This window comes from Nannospalax galili, unplaced genomic scaffold (genome assembly GCF_000622305.1).
Source record: "Nannospalax galili isolate Female #2095 unplaced genomic scaffold, S.galili_v1.0 scaffold165, whole genome shotgun sequence".
NCBI classification, from domain to species: Eukaryota; Metazoa; Chordata; class Mammalia; order Rodentia; family Spalacidae; genus Nannospalax; species Nannospalax galili.
Genome location: NW_008352715.1, coordinates 158,113 through 181,227, shown reverse-complemented (window position 1 = coordinate 181,227; position 23,115 = coordinate 158,113). Strand labels below are relative to the sequence as shown.

The 23,115-nt window shown below is 37.4% G+C and overlaps 1 pseudogene; it reads left to right on the top strand.

Annotated features, from left to right (window-relative positions):
- The first annotated feature begins 21,509 nt into the window (after window positions 1–21,509).
- Window positions 21,510–22,395, top strand: LOC108491643 (annotated as a pseudogene).
- The last annotated feature ends 720 nt before the right edge of the window (window positions 22,396–23,115 follow it).

Sequence of the window (23,115 nt, the reverse complement as noted above, 5' to 3'; positions counted from 1 at the left end):
TACCATATTATTATAATAAAATTTTATGAATTTTAAAAATAACTTAACTATATAACACCTTGCTTATTATACCCAACTTGAGAATAATATGAAAGAGTCAGAAAACAGACCAGTGTATTTTCCCCATATGAAAACCAGTTAAAAGAATAGCGAATCCTAGGTGGAAAAGAGTATTGGGAGGGGAATGGTAGATTTGTGCTAAAGGAAATATTCTGACCTGTTCAATTTTGTTTCTGAGAGTGGATCTTGGATGCCTAAATGAAAGATATAGATTGACAGATTACAGTTCAACATTTAAAAAAAGTTAGCAATATGCTTTATGTTAAAAAAGAATTCAAGATAAGTAATTTCAATTCATTCATGGCTCTTAGCTTTGTGGTACCTGAAGCTTTGGGGTATCAGAAATTGTCTCTAATAAGACAATAAAAATATATAAGTACAAATTAAAATGGACACAAATTAAATATTCACTTAGTAGTAGAAAGCATATGCAAAAATACATATTTTGGAGAGATGGCTCAGTGGTTAAGAGCACTGGTTGTTCTTGCAGAAGACCGGAGTTTGAATCCCAGCACCCACATGGAAGCTAACAACTGTCTGTAACTCCAGTCCCAGGGGATCCAACAGCCTCTTCTGACCTCTGAGGATATTGCATCACATGGGTGCACTTACCTATATGCAGGCAATACACGCATACACGTAAAATAAAAATAATAAATAATAAAAAAATAAAGATTTGTATTGTCATTAATACAAAATCAGCACAACACCTGGACATTTTAATCAGTTAAGTGATTTATACACTTTTCCAATGCTTTCCCTCTCGACATTTTTCATTATATATACATTGATTGCATCATTAATTTTTAATTATTTTTATTTTATGTGTATGAGTGTTTTGCCTGTATGTATGAAAGGGCAGCACATGTGTGCAGTGCACATAGATGCTATAAGAGGACATCAGATCACCTGGAACTGAAGTTACTGGAGGTAATGTTAGCTGTCATGTGGGTACCAGGATCCAACTGGGTTCTCTGTAGGAGCAGCCAGTACTCTTAACTGCTGAACTGTCTCTGCAGCCACATGATCATACCATTTTAAGATAATCTTGTCTTATTTTCTACTGTGTATTACAAAAGTAGTTTTTATTTTACACAATAAAGTGTGTGAAAACATATACATTTAAAAATTTTAGTATCTTTTATCTTAGAGGTATTCTATGTATCCACAACCCAGCCCCCATCAAAACATATACCTTCTTTCACTATTATTCTCCACGCCAGAGCCCTACATTCTTTATGATTCATTAACCTACATTGATATGACAATGTTACCAAAAATTTTATTATGTAATTTTTACATTCTACTTTAGAAACATAATTTTCAGTATGACAATTCAATATTGGTTATCTAATTTTTGAAGTATTCCAAATCTGTGACTACACAGTGCATGATCTCATTTCAGATCTAAAATGTATCATATGGAGAGTAATTTTTAGTCACTTGAAGCTTTTACTATGATACCTTAAATTTTAAAGCACTTTGTAGTCCATGTCTATAATTCATTTTAGGTTCTATATTTAGTGATTTAAACCTCAATTCCATTATTTTCATGAGAAAAATATGACCCAAAAATATTCCCAGGCATATGATTATTTTGCTTTAAAATCAGTCTATTTGCATGGTTTTAGTTACTTACTTTAGCAGCATAGAAACTGTTCTTGCCATCTCTAAATAACCAATCAACACATTAGAGAATTAAGACAATGTTTTCATGCTAAGTGTGCTGCTTAGTTATTTTGATTGTTTTATCTATGGCATGTTACATTTGAGTATTTTGAATGTACAATACAGTGTGCCTTCTTTATTGTTCCCTCACAGACCATCTTAATAATTTATAGACTACTTGAGTGAAAGGTGACTAGCTCTAAACTATTTCAAAGGAATGGGAAGATGTGCCCATGAGAAGAATAGGAAACCCACAGAACATAATGTTTAAGCCTTTACGATAGGATGTTACTTAAAGAAGAAAAATAAGTATTACAAGTTGAAAGGATATATACAGCTGTGCTGGAATTTTAACAGTGTTTTCAGTTTGCCCAAAGGACTTTTTATTCCGTTACTGACTGGAAAGTCATGCCCCTTTTGTAGGATGCTTGGTTTCTTCTGCAGCGAATGGATTTTATGTGCTCTGTTTTGACTGTTAATAGCACAACAATGGTGCCATTTTCCACTTCTTAAGGGACCAACTTCACCATCAGTCAGCTGAGCAACCTCCTGGTAATATGTTTTGCTGCTTAAAAACAGAAGTGACACCAATGCATTCTGTTTCCAGAGAAGATTCACCATCTGCAAACGGATGAAGAGAGTCTGCCTACATACAGAATTTCGTACTTTTCTTACCCTGATAATAGAAGATGCTTTCATCTACTTTTTATTTCAAAGACTTCAGAGCCTTTGGAAACCATGTTCATTTGTCATGGCATGGGTTCATTTGCCATCCATATAGTCATTTATAATTCTGAGGGAAAAAAATCCATGACAGCTTCAAACATGACTTCCTGTTCATATGAAACAGAAGTGGAAAACTTTTCACATGATTTTGACTTCATGATATCTTACAAACAGCTACTCAGAATATTTCTATGAATCTCATTCCAACCCCATCACTCTTCCTTACTTTATTGATTCAAAAATAATACTGAAAATGTAAAGCATGCCAGATACAATGGTAAGTTCTTGAATACAGTGATGAATAAAAGCAACTCAGTACCTAGTATAAGGAATTTTGTATTTTAAAGAGGGACACATGAAATAACATTATATTAGCACTTCTTAAATGTCAGTGGTGGCAAGGATTGTGATTCTGATGTGCACACACACCAGACCACACAGACTGATTGGTGCTGATATTGTCACATACAGCTCAACTCTGAGTCAGAATTATGTAAATTTAAGCTGATTCCACACTTGGCTTGGCAAATAAACTTTTGAGTAATGGCTAGATTTTCCATTAAAAAGGTTCCCTTTTAACCCTGACTGGCTTTGAACTCACAATATTTTTGCCTCAGCCTTCTGAGTAGCTTGGAACACAGGTACATGCAACCACATCTAGCAAGATGCTCTTTAAGCTACATATGAAAGTTGCCTAATATTTCCAGATACTTGTTCATTTTCCTTTGTTTCAAAGACTTTATTTTGCTTTATCTTGCTCTCTACCTATTGATAATGTTTATATCTTCTTCTAAGCTACTTATAAGGTCAGTCATTCTTGAGTCTTTATAATTGTGCATTGAATGATCTTAAAATCTTGCATTGTAGTTCACAGAGTTCACAGCCAGATAAGGTTGATGATTTCTTTCTCTCTTCCAGTAGCTCGCTTAACACCTTCCAGCACTATGAAAGCTAGCCAACAGAGATGAAGCTTCAAGGTCAGTACCAGCTTAATTTCTCCATGTTCACTCTAAAGCTCACATACGTAGTATCTTCATCAATAGGGTTTTACCATCAAGCTCTGGTGGGCAACCGAGAGCAATGGCAATGGCCAGAATTGCTTGATGGTCTGTGGGACCATGGAGGAATCAAAGACTTTGGTATCTGGTAGAAGCATTGTGGTAGGAGCATTGTCTCCATGTTATAGGGCAACTCCTAGCTCTTTTAATATATGTGCATGTATATTTTAAGAAGCTTCTACAGTGGTAGGTCTCCATAGGACTCTTTTTTTCAAAAGGCTTTTATACTTATTCCTCCCATACTCTCTCTCATTCACCTCCCTATTTAATTCTTCTGAGTCCATTATTTCTCTCACTCCCTTTATATCACTAACTCCCTTCCCAGGAAGAACATCCTTCCCCATGGATTTCTGGCAAATATGCCCACTGGTTCAAAAATGACACAAATATTATGGAAGTAATCCATCAGTGGGTTTAGAGTTCACTCCACAAGATGGAGCCCATATTGGAAGTGTTATCAGGGTCATGAACCTATGACTAGACAGATCACAAGCTATTATCCTGCTAAATGGATGCAATATTAAACTGACTCCTAATCGCTTATTTCAGTCTCATAGATTAGTGCATTTCTCAGTTCTCATCAGAGTAGCTTCTTGCAGCAGATGGTGATAAACACATAAATCCATAACTGGTGAACATGTACAAAGTAGGAGTGCTCAGTTTTAAATGGTTCACCCATACACCTTCTCCTCCCATAGTTCAAGGATCATTGTGGAAGAAGAGGCAGAAAGATTGTAAAAGACAGAGGTGGTGGATGAACACAAGGAAGCTTTCTTTTCTCATACAACAGGGCATTTGTACATATGAACCCACAGTTTGTTTGACAGCATTCAGAAGACCTGCACAAACCACACCAGAAAAGATTCCAGCATAGACAGAGTGTATGGGTAAAAAGCCCCAGCCCTAGTCAAGGAACTATTGGCAATTGATAGCTTCTCAGAAAGAGGGGGAGAGAGAAAGATAGGGAGGGAGAGAGAGACTTTTATTTAACAGTATAATGCTGGGTAGATTGACCAGGCTCCAAGGGATGGACCCATGTCCACATACATTTGGGGAACACAAACTAGACTCAATATGCCTTAGAAATTAATAGAGGACATGAAGTAAGGGGTGGTGGTGGAGAGATGAGGGTGTGTATGATAGCTGATTATGGAGGGGTGTGAATATGATAAAAATAAAATAGATGAAGTTCTTAAAAACTCAGTAAAATATGTTTTTAAAAGTTGTTGTTTCAAACATTTTCAATTATTCTATATAATTTCCATATTTTAAAATCTGAATTTATTTATTTTTATTTATGTATAAGTCTGCATGTAAGTGCATCATGCATATGTGATGCCCATAGAGGCTAAAAGAAGGCATCTGATCCTCTGGAACTGGAGTTATGAACAGGTGTTACCCATATGTGTGATGGGACCTGAACCTGGCTCTTCTGAAAGAGCAACCAGTGATCTTAATTGCTGAACTATCTCTTCAGCCCTAATTTTCAAATGTTTTATCAAAAGTTCCATAACCTATTGATTCACTGATGATTTTAATCCCTTTACATCTCAGTTTTCTCATCTGTACCTGTTAGAACTGAGCTATGACTTTGTCTCATGGGTTACATCCAGGAGGAACAATACATTATCCCATCTGCAGTGATTGGTACTGCAAACATTCAAAGGCAGCACCTGTCCTTGGTGAACAGGTCTTGTGAATTCTGTCCCAAGCACTGTTGATATGTGTAAATGCCCAGCTGTGTATAGAAAACACAATTTCCTCATATTCATCCACCGCGTCTTACCCTTCCAGTATTTCTGTCTGTTCTTCTGCCTGCTATAGCTAATGTGAATTCTGGAATGAGTCTATTTTCTTTTTTTAATTATTTATTTAATAATCATATAATTAGAAGAAGCATTTCATTACAACAGCATTGACATATTCAAAAAAATTTTCCAGAGCTAAGATGCATCTTTTTCAAAATTTGCTGTAAATTTTTAGGTATATAGTTAATACAGTTATAAAATATTGTACTATGTCTAAACCCTATAAGACATAAAAATTAAATGAGGTTTTAAGCTTTAAAAAAGATCTCCACTTCATGATTAAAACACATGCACATACATTTCTAATCTCTATATATCTGATTATTACTAATCACAGTCAGTTACTTTCTGAGCTCCTTGGCATCTGAACATGGATACAAAGTCATCAGGTAGATTTCAATGGTAATGTTTTAGACATCTACTAATTTTTAAGGAGCAAATTTTTATGCTTTGAAGAATTATTTATTTATTTATTTATTTATTTTTACACCCACTTCCCAGATAGCACCCTCCCATAGCCTCCCTCCCCCACTAGAGACCTTATACTCTGATATCCCTGCTACTGTCTGCTGTGTTGTCGGCACCCCAGCAATTCCCACTATTTGCCCTTCTGGTGAGTCTAGTCAGCCTATCTTGTTTTAGGAGGGTCAGCTGTCCCTCATCTAGAGGTCATCAGTTGTCAGTATTCCTTTGGATAAGATTGGGGTCTGCTGTTCAATTTCCCAGTTCTATGCTGGGTTACTATCTGGGAATCCCTTTGGCTACCCTGGCCAACAACTCAAAAGAAGGTATCACTTGTCTGGCATTGTTGCTTGTTATGTAGCCTTTAGCTATACATATGGACTCTTATGAAATTATATTGGCCCCTTTAATCTTTGGTTATACTTTCCTTTTGGGTGTTTAAGGCCATACAATTGGTCCAGATAAACCGATTTATTTTTACTCTTAAGTTCCTTTGAAGATCTGTTCCTCAGGGCTCACATGGGCTTGGAAGGAGCCACTGGCTCCTTTCTTTTACCAGTTCCACCTATGTGAAGATAAGTCAAAGGTCCTGCTCAACCATGGTTGGCTTCGCTTGGAATCATGGAGGAAAGGATTCCTCTATGTTGACCCTCCTCTTTATAGACTGGACACTGGTTTGAGTCCATCTGGTGGGGTCTCCTCAGCCTCCTTGATCAAGAGGACATGTGACCCACCACCATTATAAGACATTTTGAGAGATGCTCATAGTCCCCTGGAACTAGTCAACCTAGGAGGGCAAGGAGCTAAAAGTGTCCTTTATGACCCTCTTACCAAATTATTATAGGCCTCAATATATGTCTGTTAAACACCCAAGAAGGTTAGTTCCACCAGTCTGGTATTTTTTAATTATTGTGTGTCATGTAGATAAATCTTTGGCAAAGACCAGTTGTTCTCAGATAAACCTTATCTAGACATATATTTCTTGATCTGCTGTGTATAATTTGTCAGTAGGTTGTAGGACTAATATGGTTCCCTCCGGTTTTCAAAACTAGTGAGGCATTGTTCATCTCTTGCATTGTCTCACCCCTCCATCATGGTTTTCCCACTTAAGGGTTCTAGAGATGTAGGATCATAGGAGAAGGGTATTAGTAAGGGAGAAAGGGGGGAAATGGGGGCACCTTAAGTGAGTCTACTTTCTTATCATGCTTATACAATCAAAATATTGAGAAGCTACAAAATTTAACTTCACATTTTTAATGTATCAACCAAAATTTTGAAAAAAATTCTTCCCATGCATATTTTTACTTTATTTGCTTTCATTTTTTGAATTCATTATTTCTTAATAATAAAGACTTCATTAAAGACTGTTTCTTTGGTGTCCCATCAATGTCAGGTTACCTCAACTCACTTAAGAAGCATGCTTATTCACTGCACAATGGCCAATAATCTTCAATAAATGGAGATCATTAATGGGGACCTACCATCAGAACCTTCAATAGAGACCCCACTTCCAGGAAATCAACTTTCACATGTTGCTCTAGAAGGGCAGCTGATCACTCTGACTTTCTGCACCTTAGCATTTTTGTTGACGCTCTGGTTTTGCATACCTTCCTTGAGTAAGAACATTGAGCTGTTTGCTATGCCTGTGATCTGAATGGTGTTGCTGATACATATCAGTACTTGGACTAGCTTCTGACCCCCTGGTGCCCCATCTTGGCATTTTTCTTTTTGATAGTTAATAGTTCAGAGACTTTACCTGCTCTCAGAGCTGGGAGATGACATGCTCTGTAATTTATCAATTGTATTGTGTTCAAATGAAGATTGTGGTCAAGCATCATGAAAACTTAAACTTTTTCACTGTTCACATGTAGCAGACCAAATTCAATATTAGAGCATGTCCTAGTTAGCTTTTCTATTGCTGTGATAAAACACTCTGACCAAAATCAACTTGAAGAGGAAAGGGTTGATTTGCTTTTACAAGTCCCAATCACAGTTCATCACTGAGGGAGGCAGGGCTGGAACCTCGAGGAAGGAGGGAAAGCATGGAGCATGGAGCAATGATGCTTACTGGCTTGCTTCTCTGACCTATGCTGTTTGCTTTCTCATACAACCGAATACCACCTGCCCAGAGGTGACACTACAGTGGTCTGGGCCCTCCCACATCATCAATATTCAAGAAAAGCCTCACAGACATGCTCACAGGTCAATACAATAGAGGAATTTCCCCAGTTGAGGTTCCTTTTTTCCCAGCATGTAAAAATGACAACTGAAGCTGTACAGCACAGAAAGCCATGAACATTTAGTTATTATTCGAAACTATTAATATGGTTTGTTTTTGAAGTCAATTAATTCTGTCATCTACTATTGTGATAAACTTGGAGAAAGACCTAAACTCCTCTGGGCCTCAGATTCTACATCTACACATCTCATTGATGAAAGATGATTAACAGAATATCAAACAAAAACAGAGCTAAAATTTATGTCTGGTGTATAACAGGCACTTGCACAATATCCAACTTGTAGATAAATAGATTGATTTTGGCCTGGCATGGTGGTACACTCCTTTAATCCCAATACTTGGGAAGCAGAGGCAGGTAGATCTCTGTGACTTCAAAGCCAACCTTGTCTACAAAATGAGTTCCAGTCCACCCAGGGCTACACAGTGAGCCCTGTCTCAAAAAATTGATTTTTCTTTAATGGTGTAAAAGGCATAAGGATAAAAATATCCATTTAATTGAGGGAACTGAACATTGATGTGTAATGTGACATTATTCACAATAGTTGTGCTATGGGCTCTTCCTATGTACATATCCACAGATGAAAGGATACAATGTGTTCATCAATACCCAAAGAAATATCCTTCATGCATAAAAAAATTTTATATTATTTACTGGAAAGCCAACGGAACAGGTTGTGATCATGCTAACTGTATTGTCAGGCTAAGAAAGGCATACAGTTGGGGAAGTGAATTGAGAACAGTGGGAGGGGGAGAGGGATTAGAGAGAGTGGTATAGGTAATATGATCTAATTACATTATATATGTTTGAAAATATTATAATAAACTCATTTTGTATAATAAATATACACTAATAAACTATCCTGAGGACTTTTGTCTTCATATTATAAATACTTAATATGGGGAGATTTAATGACTTAAAAAATAAAATTATAAAAATTAATTTCTGGCATTAATGAGACATCCTTGACTATCATAATTACAATCTATATGCTGTGAGATAGTATATTCTAGACATAAAAGAGTAGCAGCAGCCATGAAATAACATGATTTCCTAAACAAGGCCTGCCTAACAACACCAGTCACATGTCAATGTGGATGGGGGAAATTTCATGGGGTTCCACCTCTAGATGAAAAACTATAGTAATCAAAGGATGCTGAGGAAGGAAGAGCTAATTTACACCAGTGATAAACTCCCTGATATGTCATCCAGCCCCCAAATGGGCATACACAAATATATGCACACACTAGCATCCCTGAATTAACTCAGAAGTCATGAATTTGAGTGAGAGTGGGGGACATGGGGGATTGAAGGGGGAGAGTATGCAGTAGGAGTTATGTAACAAAGTACTCATATATAAAATTTCACAAAATAAAATATTAAGTTCAACAGCAATTTAGTGGTCCTAGCCTAGAAACCATGTTTTAAAATCATTTAGCGATTTGATTTGTTTTTTATTATAGATGAAAGTGGTTTCAGAAACAAAATTCATTTGTACAAAATTAAAATGTATATTTAAATATATTTTTGTATTTTCAGTCTTACTGGGAGCATCAAGTGAAGTTATTGGTACAGATCACAAATTTCATTTTGTTGTTTACCACCTAAAGTCCTGCAAAGTTTTCATTGTTTTGGGGAGGAAAACATTTAGAAACTCCATTTTTCAAAGGATTAAAATTTTTTAGTGGACAAGTATCATGATAATTTTCCAAGTTATATCATATTTCAGGTGAAAATAAAATATTTTAAATAATATAGTTGGAATAAAGTATATTTTCATATTTGGTTGACATGCCATAGTAAAGAAATAAGATCAGCAGGGTGTGGTGGCGCATGCCTTTAATCCCAGCACTCAGGAGGCAGAGGCAGGTGGATCTCTGTGAGTTCAAGGTCAGCTTTGTCTACATTGTGAGTTCCAGGACAGCTGGGGCTACAGGGAGACCCTGTCTCAAAAAGACCAAAAAAAAAAAAAAAAAAAGAAGAAGAAATAAGATCAACTGAATTGCTGTATAATATCAAATAGCATCAAAAAGAATTGTTGACCTTTCTTACATATTCTTTCAGCTACAATTATGTTTGTGGAATTGTAATGTCTTAGGGAGAAGATATTTACCACAAACATAATAAATCAAGGCAAGTAGGCATAAGTATATCTGAAAAGCTGTATTATGGAAACTTTAAACATATTTTTGGCTTTATGGGATAGTCTATTTTTATTTTTAAAACTTGACTAAGGCCAGCTTATCCCCAGAGGCTGAGTCAGATAGCCTCACACAGTGTCAAAGAAAGGTCATGCAAGGAGAGATGTGACAAGGATGTGCAGACCCCTACTAGCCATCAGGGAAGGCTGAGCTGTGCCCATTCTTCTGTTTTGGGATCATCTACAGTCCATCCCACTGCTACAGGGCTTAGACTTCCCTGGCTAGTAGGGACCAGCACATCCTTTTCCCATCTCCTCTACTTGGACCTTGGCCCTATCTGTCTGAGGCTACTGCAGTGCTCCAAACTAATCAGGGCAGCTTCACCCTCCTGGAGATCTCCTGAGTAGCCTACCTCCAACCATCTGTTACCTCCAATATAAAATCAAATGTGAGAACCTGAAGCCAAAACCAACCAGCTTTTCATACCCAATCAGAAAACAACCATGCTACATCAATAATACAAAAAGAATCAAAGATCAATTCAGCAAAGGCAGGCTTGGGTTTCAGACCAGAATCACAAACAACAGAAGAAAGTCAATGCCAAAACCACGAATAATAATTTGAAAATTATTGTTTTTGAAAAATAATAATATGAAAACCCAAAATAATATGACCTTACCAAAGATCAGCAGTCCTACAGAAGAGTTCTAGTGTGAGAACTCCCTAGATGTAACCCAAGACACAGAATTTAAAAGAACAATCATAAACATGGTCAAAGAAGTCAACAAAATTAAAGAATACACAAATAACTCCAAGAACTAAAAGAGGATAGGGATAAACTTATGACTGAATTTGTGAAAGAGTTAGAAATATTGAAGAAAATGGAGGCTGAAATGAAGAAGGAAGGGAAACACTCAATAAGGCAATTTGAAATGGCAGAAGAAAGCCTCACCAACAGAAAGAATGAAATGTAAAACAGGCTATCAAGGCCAGATGATAAAGATAAAAATTAGACCACTCAAGCAAAGAATATTAAAAAGAAAAACCAAACAGGAATGGAATAAGCAGGAAATGTGGGATACCATGAAAAGACTAAATTTATGCATCATAGGCACAGAAGAAGGTAAAAAAATCCAGATGAATGGCATTGCCAGGATTATAGGAGAAAATTTCCCTAGATTAAAGAAAGACATATTCATACAGATACATGAAACATGCAGAAAGCTAAATAGACAAGACCATAACAGAAACTCCCCATGGCATATCATAGTAAAAACACTAAGTGTATAGAACAAAGAGAGAATACCGAAAGCTGCAAAAATAAAGCAAGTCACATATAAAGGAAAACCCATCAGAATTACGGCTGACTTTTCAGTGCAAACTATGAAACTCAGAAGATTCTGGACCAAAGTATTCCCAGTTCTAAATGACCATAGATGTCAAGCTAGAATACTTTATCCAGCAAAACTGTCTATTATAGTTGAAGGGGACCGAAAATTCTTCCATGACATGAATAGGATAAAAGAATTCATGTCCACAAAACAATCCCAACAGGGAAAAATTGAAGCAATATGAAGGACTGAAGAAAGTAACAACTATACTCAAGAGGCAACAGAAAGAAACTAAATGAAAGAATAATTTTGAAAACACAAAATTGGACCAAGAATGTAAACAGCAATTAAAATGATAGAAACCAATACACATCTATCAATAAAATAACTTTAGCTACCAGTCTCCTCAACTCCCCAGTCAAAAGACATAGGCTAATTGTATGGGTTAAGAAAGAAAATTTATCTTTTTTTTTTCAATCTGTAAGAAACTCATCTCACCTTCAAGGACAGAAAAGATAGAAAAAAAATATTCCAAGCAAATGACACCAAGAAGCAAGCAACTATTGAAAGTTTAATATTTGACAAAATAGACTTCAAATTAAAGGGAATCAGAGGGTACCTTCATTCTGATCAGGAACAATTGACCAAGGAGCCATTGCAATCATTAACATATACACATCAAACTCTGGTGCACTCAATTTCGTAAAAACATTACTACAGGATGTTAAGATACAGGAACCCCAACTCAGTAATGGTGGGTAACTTTAATACCCAACTATCTCCAATAGACAGGTAAACTGGACAAATAATAAAAAGAGAGGCATCTGAATTAAATGACATCTTACATCAAATGAACTCAACAGACATTCACAGAATACTCCAAGAATATTTCAATTTCCCAATTGCTGAAGAATATACTTTGTATTCAGCAGTCCATGAAAGTTTCTCTAAAACTGACCATATACAGGGGCACAAAAAAATCAACAAATACAAATAATTCCATGCATTCTATCAGGACACAGCACAATTAAGTTCATAATCACAGCAAAAGAATCCCTAATAAAATTGGCTAAGAAATACCTAAAAAGCATTCAACATTAAGGAGATACAAGTCAAAACCACTCTAAGATTTTATTTTACTATGTTCAGACTGGCCAAGATCATGTGAACAAATGATACCAAATGCTTATGAGACTATGAGGAAAGGCGAACACTGAGTCACTGCTGGTGGGAACACAAACTCATCCAACCACTATGGAAAGCAGTGTGGAGAACTCTCAGAAAACTAAAATGAATACCATGTAATCTAGTTATACCACTCCTTGACAAGTACCCAAAAGGACTCATCTTACTGCAGAGATACTTGTACATCTATGTTTGTCACTGTTCTTTTCACAATAGTTAATAAATGGAAAAAATCTAAATGTTCCTCAACTGATGAATAGATAATGAAAATGTGGTATATTTACACAATGGAGTTCTACTTAATGGTAAGGAAAGATGAAACCATGAAATATTTATGTAAATGGATGAAGCTAGAAACTCTTATACTAAGTGAAGTAACATAGACTCAGAAACACAAAAGACCTATGTTCTCCCTCATTTGTGGAGTATAGCACTAATTCCTTATATGTGAGTATGTATCCTGATGTAACAGCAGGAGCCAAGAAAAAGGAAAGGAATCATGAAGGTAAAGGGAAAGGAAGAGCAGAAGAGAAGGGGAGAGTAGGAGTCAGGTGTTACCAATGGTAAAATGGGTAAAATGAAAATATTTAACTGGGAGGGGAAGAGAGAGGAATATACAAGGACCTATGGGCATAAAAGGGAAAGAGCTCAAGAAAGTAGGGAGCTCAGAAAGTTATTATCAAGGGGGAAATGGGGAAAATTTGGGGATTTTAAATGGGAAGGGAGGAGGGAGAGTTAGACAGGGGGAGAGGAGAGCTAAATAATGCTTAGGTGGTATGAAGAGCCATGGGGAAATGTATTAGTTCAAAAGTCCACCTGAAAAATATACATACAATATTTGTAGATGAGTGCATGTGTGTACCTGTAAGTTATATAACAAGAAACACAGTACCATACAGAAGAAACCTTTTGAGTTGTTGATCAGGGTACTCCAAGAGACTCCCCAAATTACACAGGTTATTACCATGTCCTTATTATCTCCAAGAACTTGGAAATAAGACTCTATTGATAAAGATAGGCCATATTTTGGACACCAGAATTGGAGCAATGGAGCTAGAATTGACATGGAAACCTCCCTGAAGATAAACTCTCATAATTTTGGAAGATACTATGCAAGCTGCTAAGGAAAAACTCAATTACCCAAGTATTAAATCCCAATAACCACAACAATGACCACCATAGGATACTATTTTGGTGTAGTAGTGGTGTTTTATCTTGGGAGTAATCAACAACTACCTAATTGACCTTGATGGCCACTCAATGGGAGGGAACTCATGTGTGGAACTGTAAACATAGCCAAATAAACATGGCTGGAGAGGTCATAGGTCTTAGAGAAAACCCTATGCTTATCACATCCCTAGGCAAATGCAGTTTCTTACCATATCTTAAATATGGATCCTTATATTTACGGACAAGTGTGCCAGTCACCACACAGCAAAAAATCTTCTTTTACAATAGTAGGAGACTCTTACAGAGTGCACCATGTGGTCACAGACAGAGTAAGTGTCTGTGAGCTACCCAACCCTAAGTGACACAGATGTACAATGGAACCTCTACATCTAGGCTCAGGGAACATAATGCAACAAAGGGAAGAGAGAATATTAATGCATCACTCAACTCTAATCAGAGAAGCTTTCTCATGCAACAGAAGGCAATGAAGACAAAGGCCCACAACTGGCCAAAGTACAGAGAATGAGAGACTGAAGATTGTGTGTCCCTGGACAGGAGTCCAATATTAAACTCCATCCACTCAGGACTCAGGGACCATTAAGGAAGAGAGAACAGAAAGATTTTAAGAGCCAGGGGAGGAGGTGCATGACCATAAGGAAACAGCCTTACAGGATCACGGAACCTTGTGAACTTACAGCAATGGTGGTAGCATGCACAAGACCCATATAAACCTATTCAGCCAAAACTAACATAGGATGGGGAAATGGGTAGGAGGCTACAACTTTGGCAAGTAACTGTTGGCAGCTGATCACTGCTAAGTGAGGGAGAGTTCATCTTCTTCAAGGGAGTCAAACCTACACAGGCTGAACAGGTTCCAGTGGATGAATTCACACCAGTGGACATCTGGGTACACAAGCTTATCTCAAGCCATAACATGTATGACAAAGTGCATGAAATCATGTGGAGGCTATGGCAGGGAGTGTAGATAGAGAAGAGTGGCTAAATATGATTAAGAGGTATGAAATCTACAAAAATTCAGTAAAATAATATAGTTTCTAAAAAGTTGATTGAAGGGGCCGAAGATATGACTCAGTGGTTAAAAAAAATGGCTGCTTTTGCAGAGGACTTGGGTTTGATTCCCAGCACCCATGTGGCAGCTAACAACTCCCTGTAATTCAGGGGGTCCTACACCATCTTCTGACCTTTGTGTGCATTGCACAACATGGGTGCACTTAGATACATGCACTTTTTGTATTAGCAAATGTCTTAAGGCAGATTTTTCTTGTGGTGATGGCCACAGTGTATCAATGTAAGCCAATTGTGGAATATGCTACATACTGCTGCTTGTTCAATTTTTATTGACAATCTATTGTCCAAAAGTGATGTATGACTATGCTCAAAGCCAAGAGATGGGAGAGGGCGTTTTTGTCTTTATTGGGCGACGATATAAAGTGACACAGAAAAAAGCATGGGCAACTGGGAGGTAGAGGAACTGAGACCAAGAATCATATCTGTTGTAGTGGAAATTGACCAATGGTAGAGACGACTTACTATTTTGTAAAGTGTTAAATAAAGAGAAACAGGTAAATTTCTTTCAACTTGCTCAGATGAACTATAAATTGAATAAACAACTGGCAGATGGACGCATATTTCTCTTTGTAACCAATTTTTCTACTACTGATGAATTTATGGATCCAAACATCCACAGCCACTACCATACAGAAAGAGACATATGACTTTGTTTTCAAATGAAATGTATCCCTGAAGCATCATTAAATGCAAGCAAACATCTGATAAACAAACAAAATCCTAATACAACTCCTAATTCAAAGGACATTTAGAAATGTAGTTGGAAAATAATATTATCAACCAAGGAAATTCCACAGGAAAATTGTATAAGTTTCATAAAAAACAAACAGAAAATATAAGATATATTTATTTATAAAACCCACTACTGACAACACAGTGGCCTTAACAGAGATGACAGTGTATATGGGTTCCAGTGGGGAGGCTATGGGAGGGTGCAAGTGGAGACAGGGATATGAAGATGAATAAGATTATTTGAGATGTTCTGTATGAAATACACAAAATTCAATAAAAAAGTAATAAATAAAATATTTTAATATTTAGCTCTTGAAAAATAAATAAGTAAAACCCACTAAACAGTTACTGTTATGGGGTTGCCATCTTTATTCAAGAAGAAACTATTTGAAATTCCCTTTCTCTTCTGAGAAAGACAGCTTAAATTAGCAAAGATGTCAAAAGCAATGTTCCCTAGGAAATATTATTCTTACCTTTCTATAACTAGAGCATTTTCATATTTATGACAAGATTGCACCAGGCAAGGCGAGTTTTGCAGCACTTCCCATGTTGAGCATTTGGTAATCACACATTTCAAATGGGAATTAATTAGCTGACACATTTGCCTGCTTTATACTATCAAATATTCCATTTAAGGTTAATAGAAAATGATTTCCAGCTCTTCTGGAGCTCTCTATACAACATTTTTTTCCTAAAACAATTTCATTCCAGGGAAGAAAATAGTGTCTACTAGAACTGCAGGAAATTTGGAGAAAAAAAATGTCACCATTGCATAGAGAAATCATATCAGAATTGTTTGAAATGCTCCCAAGCTTTAGTTACCAATGTGAGAAAGAGAAAATACTATTAACTAGTTAATTATCATTGCTATAGCTTACCAGCTGTTCTGTGTATTCATGGATGACTATAGATTTGAAATTATTTTCAACAAGAATCAAAGTTGGTATAAATGACTGCATATTGTTTAATAAAGAAATTTGTTTTGTCATTACTGACAGTTAAAAGAAACCAGGCTTTAAACTCAACCATACATGGACTAGAAATTCTTTTTTCCTTTCAGAAACTTCTACTTTGCTTCTTAAATTATAAACTAAAATATTCAATTAAAAATTAAAAATGAGTAAGTATTAGAAGAAAATAAAAATTAATTATTTTACTTGGCTGATTTTTGTTTGTTGGTTGGTTGGTTGGCTGGTTTTTGAGTCAGGGTCTTTCTGTAACCCTGGCTAACCTGGAACTCACTGTGTAGACCAGACTGGCCTCCATCTCACAGAGATCTGTCTGCCTCTGCCTCCTGAGTGCTAGAATTAAAGGCGTGCACCATCACCATTTTGTTCCAGCTATGTTTTTATACAAAGATCTATTTTTAATAATTTTACACTCTCAACATGTTGTGAACATTGTAAAAAGTATCAACACCAAAATTCCAGTTTCTTAAATTGTTTTTTCCTGAAATATGGATACTAGAACCTCTTCATTTCCAGTAAGAACAGTTCCACATAATTTCTGTACATTCATATACCTCATCATAATGTGTTACAAAATTTGTATGATAAATTGTGTTAATGTATAGGTTTCCAGGTGTTTGTTAGTTTTAAGGAGAAGAATTTCTGGAATACAAATTATAATCCAAGAAAGAATTTGATTATATGCTTCCCAGCTACCCTCCCAAATTTCTCTTGCAGTGCTTACTGTCTTCCATATGTGTGTTTTTTCTTTTCTCATGAACACTAGATATTATCATCTTAAACATATATTTTCTTATGAATCAGTTGTTAATCTTTCTTCAATTTTTCTATCCATTCTTTTTGCTTTGACTTATTTAAATGGATTATTGGAAAACTTTCTGATTGATGTGATATTTTTCTATTGTCCCAGTCCAGGCTGGTGCTGAAATCCATATGGATGTGGGTCTGATTTTAAATCACTGAGCCTGCCATCACCACCTCCCAAGAGCTATAATTATAGGCATGTGCTATCATACCTTACTAAAATTACTGTTTTTTGTTTGTTTTTTTGGCAGTAGTGGAGACTGAGCCCAGTGCATCTTATACACTAGACAAGTGCATTACATCAGTGCCTTAGCCCATTAGTGTTCTAAACTAAAACTTGAATCATTTTCTGATATTTTAAATGCCTTTTAATGCCTTAGGAAGAACTTTGTCATCCTTCAGGTTATATCACTTAGGGATGGTGCATGATCATAAGGAAAGTCTTCCAGGATCCTGGGAACTTGCCCATAGGAACTTACAGCAAAGGTGAGAGTATGCACAAGACCCATGCAATCTCGATCAGATAAAACCTAGCATAGATCTGGGGAAATAGGCAGGAAGCCCCAAGGTTAGCCAAGGATCTATTGGCAACTGATCACTGCTGAGTGAGAGAGAATTGATTGAGTGGTGCTAGACACGCTGAACAGGCTCCAGTGGATGAACACCCACAGAGGGACATCTGGGGAAACAAACATGGCTTGATAGGCCTTAACATTATATGAAAGAATGCATAAAATTGGTGGGTGGGTTATGGGGGAGTACAGATAATGGAGGGGGCCTAAATATGATTAAATCTATCATATAAAATGCACAAAATTTCAATAAAATATACATTAAATTATAATTTTTTGTTGAAAGCATTAAATTTTTCTTTTGATGCTTTAGTATACCTGAAACTTAGTTTAGCATATGAGCTGCTCTCTTCATCATACTGCTTTTCCAAATGACTCCAGTTAAATTACACTTTTAAAGATTTCTTCATTTAACACATTTGAAATGTTCTGCTTGTCATTCAATAAATTTTTATAGACTCTTCAATGCGTTTATGAATTCTGTAATCTGATGCTTCTTGATGCAAAAGTTCCCAACTGTTTTAATTATCTTGGCCTAATAATGTGATTTGTATTTTATGATATGTTCCCTTTGCATCATTCTGTTTTACTCAGTATTTTTCTGATTTTTTTCCTCTTTTTCCAAATGAAATTGAGTTTTACTAATCAATGATCAAGACTTATTTTAGATCCAAAAATAATTTGGTAATTTAGAGATTAATTTACAGATTTAAGACCTTACTTCAGTACTTGGACATCTTAGCCAGGACCAATTCCAATATGCTCCACACAGTAAAGCTTAGCGCTTAACAGTTTGATAACATTTTTATTTCCATCTTAAGCTTTTATTTCTATTGTAGCATAAGTAAATTTTTTCCTGTGTTCGGACTTTATTTTTTTAAATTACAATCATTTAAAAATTCATTTTAGTTTCCTTATTATATCATATCTCACACACACATATTTATATATGCGTGTGTCAAGTATGCCTTGAAGTGAAAATGATGTTTGCAACGAATTCTATATAGACAATTGAGAATTTCTATTGAAAGTTTTCTCATGTGGGAATGAACATGAATTTATACTACAAAGAGGTTTCCAAGCAGCAGGACTGACATGGATACTAACAAATACAGAGATCCCCAACCTATCTCATTCTTAGGTACATGGGTGACTTTAACTGAATGGTTAGGAGGAAGAGGGAGAAGAAGGAAGAAGAGTTAAATAATACTAAGGATGTTTTTAAAAACTATAAGGAAACATTACTTTATAATCTTACTTAAAAGACATTATATATATATATATATATATATGTATATGTGTGTATGTGTGTGTGTATCAAGGTAATAATTTTCCCCTCAAGAACAACAGACTAACAAACCTCCAGCAGCAAACATGGGATCCTCCATTCAAGTTGTTGATCAAGGGGTCCAAGAGACTGCTAAAATAATGTAGGTTTTAGGCTATTGTCATTGTCCTTTGTTGTTTCCCAGAATTTGAAGGTAAGACTTTATTACAGAAGACACCACACACTTTGGACAAGAACTTGAGCTGGAACTGACCTGGAAACCTCCTTTCTGAGGACTAGGTCTTAAAATATCAGAGGTTTCTGTGCAATCTTCTCGTGGAGAAAAACTACCAGTTATCCTACTCAGCTGTAAGTTCTACAAACTGCAAAAATAACTGGTCAGCAAAACATCCTTAATAGTGCAACAGTGGCACTTATATATTGGGAGTAACTAATAGCTCTCTAATTTGGATTTAAGGATGTCTCAGTGTTGGGAGCTATTAATCCATTATGTACATAAACTGTGGCAGGCTTGTTTACTGAGTTTGTGTTTTGCACACCAGTACCTAATCTGCCAAATTAGGAGGAATGTGTTTATATGGTGGAGCTCACAAAACAAGTATTTGGCTGCTCCTTGACCCTCAGATACAGGTGGGAAAAACAGCTGTTGAAACTAATTGAGTTCTTCTGTATAAAAAGGCAGAGCTGAAATAAACCGGAGGGGCAGTCTCTACTGACAGCCCTCCCAAGTATCTTTTCTGCCTCTTGTTTTTTCTTTCAATCCTCACTCCCCCTTTCAGGTACTGTCTATCTTGGCTGGCTGGCACTGGCAAGTGGCGCCCGGAAGAGGGACCTGAAAAGTAGGGGAAAAAGTGAAGGACACCGCTGGAGAAATTGAGTGCACTCGGTAAGATTGGGGAGTGGTGAGTATTTATCTTGGGAGAAGATGGGGCAAGGAAACAGTCACTCAGTTTTTGTAAGGAATATGCTTGGGGCCCAAGGAGCAAAGGCTGAGACTAAAGAGGAGAATCCGATAAGCCACAGCTGAGATAAAAGTGAAACCAAACCTTCTGCTCCACTAGAGCCAGCTCCATTAGCCTTGCCACCCTTTTATGAGGACCCCCATCTGGGGCTAGAAGAGGGATCTCTTGACCCTGAGGATGAGTCTGCCCTAGGAGAGGAGACGGTTGAGTATGATAAGAAGTGTCCACCTCTAATTGCTTTGCCTGATCACTGGGGAATTAAGCAATTAAGGGCAGAGTTAGACACTGTGAAGAAGGGAATGTTTAAGAACAAAGAGAAAAGAATTAGGACCACCCCAACACCCTCTATCCTGGTAGGATTAGAGCCTCTTCCTCTGAGGCCACCGAAGGCTGTTGCACCTCCCATTGATTGCCATGGCTCAGGAGCCTTCGGCAGGAATCTGGTACCCACTTAGAACCTTGCATCTCTGCTAAAACAGGCCATTGGGGCCGCGGTAGAGAGAGGAGAGTCAGTGCATGGATTTCAGGTTTTCTCAGTTTCTGAGCAAGTTGATCAGCAGGGCAATAGGGTGCGGTCTCATGCACCTGTGCCTTTTAAGCAGCTTAAGGAACTAAAGACTGCTTGTGCTCAGTATGGTCCCACTGCCCCTTTTACCCAGGCTTTGTTAGAATCCCTGTCCATGGATGTGCTTCCTCCTGGAGATTGGAAACACATGGCACGTGCTTGCCTTTCAGGGGGAGATTATCTGTTGTGGAAATCTGAGTATGAGGAACAGTGCCAGGTGACAGCAAATACCAATAGAGCGCAAAATATTCCCATAGATTTTGATATGTTAGCTGGTGAAGGACAATATAGGGATATTGTTCAGCAGTTGCAGTATGATGTTGCGGCCTATGCGCAGATCAATGCTGCAGCCCGAAGAGCCTGGTATAAACTGCTGTCTAGTGGTAGGCGGACTGAGGATTTGTCTAAGATTAAGCAAGGTCTGGATGCAACAAACAAAAGGATCAAAAGGATGGGTGGCTGGACCTGGGGGGAGCTGCTTCAGATGTGGCCAGTTGGGACATCAAGTGAAACAGTGCCCTAATAAGCAGAGAGGAGGTCAGAAAAATATAGAGCCAGGCTTATGTCCCCGCTGTAAATGAGGGAAGCATTGGGCCAATGAATGCAAATCAAAAAAGGATGTTATGGGGAACTTGCTTCTGCAGGGAAACGGGGAGTGGGGCCATCCCCAGGCCCCCCAAAAAATGTTATGGGGTGCTCCAGACACTCATCCCCCAGCAGGGAAATCCATTCAAGACCTCTTTAGGGCCACCCCAGGAAGCACAGGACTGGACCTCAGTGCCTCCACCTACACAGTATTAACCCCTGACATGGGAATGCAAGCCATACCTACAGGAGTGTATGGGCCGTTGCCAAAAGGAATGGTGGGATTGGTGTTAGGAAGAAGTAGTGTCACCATGAAGGGAATTATGGTAGCTCCTGGAGTGATAGATTCAGACTATCAAGGTGAAATCAAGATTATGACTCATTCCCCCTTAGGAATTGCTGTAATACAGTCAGGACAAAGATTGGCACAATTGCTCCTGCTCCCTCTGGTTCACAGTGGCAACAATAGTAAAAATCAGCATAGAGGGACAGGTGGTTTTGGTTCCTCTGATGTTTATTGGCTACAAGCTATCAGTCAACAACGACCTGAATTAGAGCTAATTATTAATGGGAAAAGATTTAAAGGACTTTTGGACACTGGGGTGGATGTATCTGTAATTTCAGAAGGACAATGGCCCTCAGCCTGGCCAAAGCATCCCTCCATGACAAGTTTGCAGGGCATAGGGCAAAGTCAGAGTCCATATGAAAGTAGTGATGAGCTACATTGGAAGGACCTGGAGGGATATAAAGGTTCTTTTACTCCCTACATTGTGAAGGGGTTGCTGTCAATCTTTGGGGCTTTAGGGGAGGGATGTGATGAGTAGGATGGGAGTCTATTTGTATAGTCCCAATGAGCTTGTTTCACGGAAAACGTTTAATCAAGGAATGCTTCCACAAGCCAGACTAGGAAGAAATGGGCAGGGAATTCAGGCACTGTTACAAATGTGTCCAAAATTGGATACAAAAGGGCTAGGATATTTTTAACAGAGGCCATTCAACAACCTGAACCTCATGCTGATGCTATAACATGGAAATCCGAAAGGCCAGTATGTGTGGATCAATGGCCTCTTACCCAGGAAAAAATAAACCCCACTGAGTAGTTAGTGCAGGAACAGCTCGATAGCGGACATATCGAACCTTCTAATTCACCCTGGAATTCTCCAATTTTTGTGGTTAAGAAAAGGTCAGGCAAGTGGAGATTGTTACAAGATTTGAGAGAAGTCAATAAAACAATGGAACTGATGGGTGCATTATAGCCAGGTTTGCCTATTCCTTCTGCTATTCCACAGGACACCTTTAAAACTATCTTGGACTTAAAAGATTGCTTTTACACTATTCCTTTGGCTCCTCAAGACTGTAAGAGATTTGCATTTAGTGTACCTTCCATAAATTTTAAGGAGCCTATGAAAAGATATCATTGGAAAGTTTTACCTCAAGGAATGGCCAACAGTCCTACCTTATGTCAAAAATTTGTAGCTCAGGCTATAGCACAGACTAGATATCTATATCCTGAAGTATATATTATTCACTATATGGATGATATACTTCTAGCTCACAAACTCGAGGGACTGCTATTGTCTGCCTATGGGGTCTTGCAGAAGGGGTTGAAAAGTTATGGGTTAGTTATTGCCCCTGAAAAAGTACAAAAGGAAGCTCCATTAAGTTATCTAGGAAAACTGCTATATCCCAAAGAAATTAACCTCA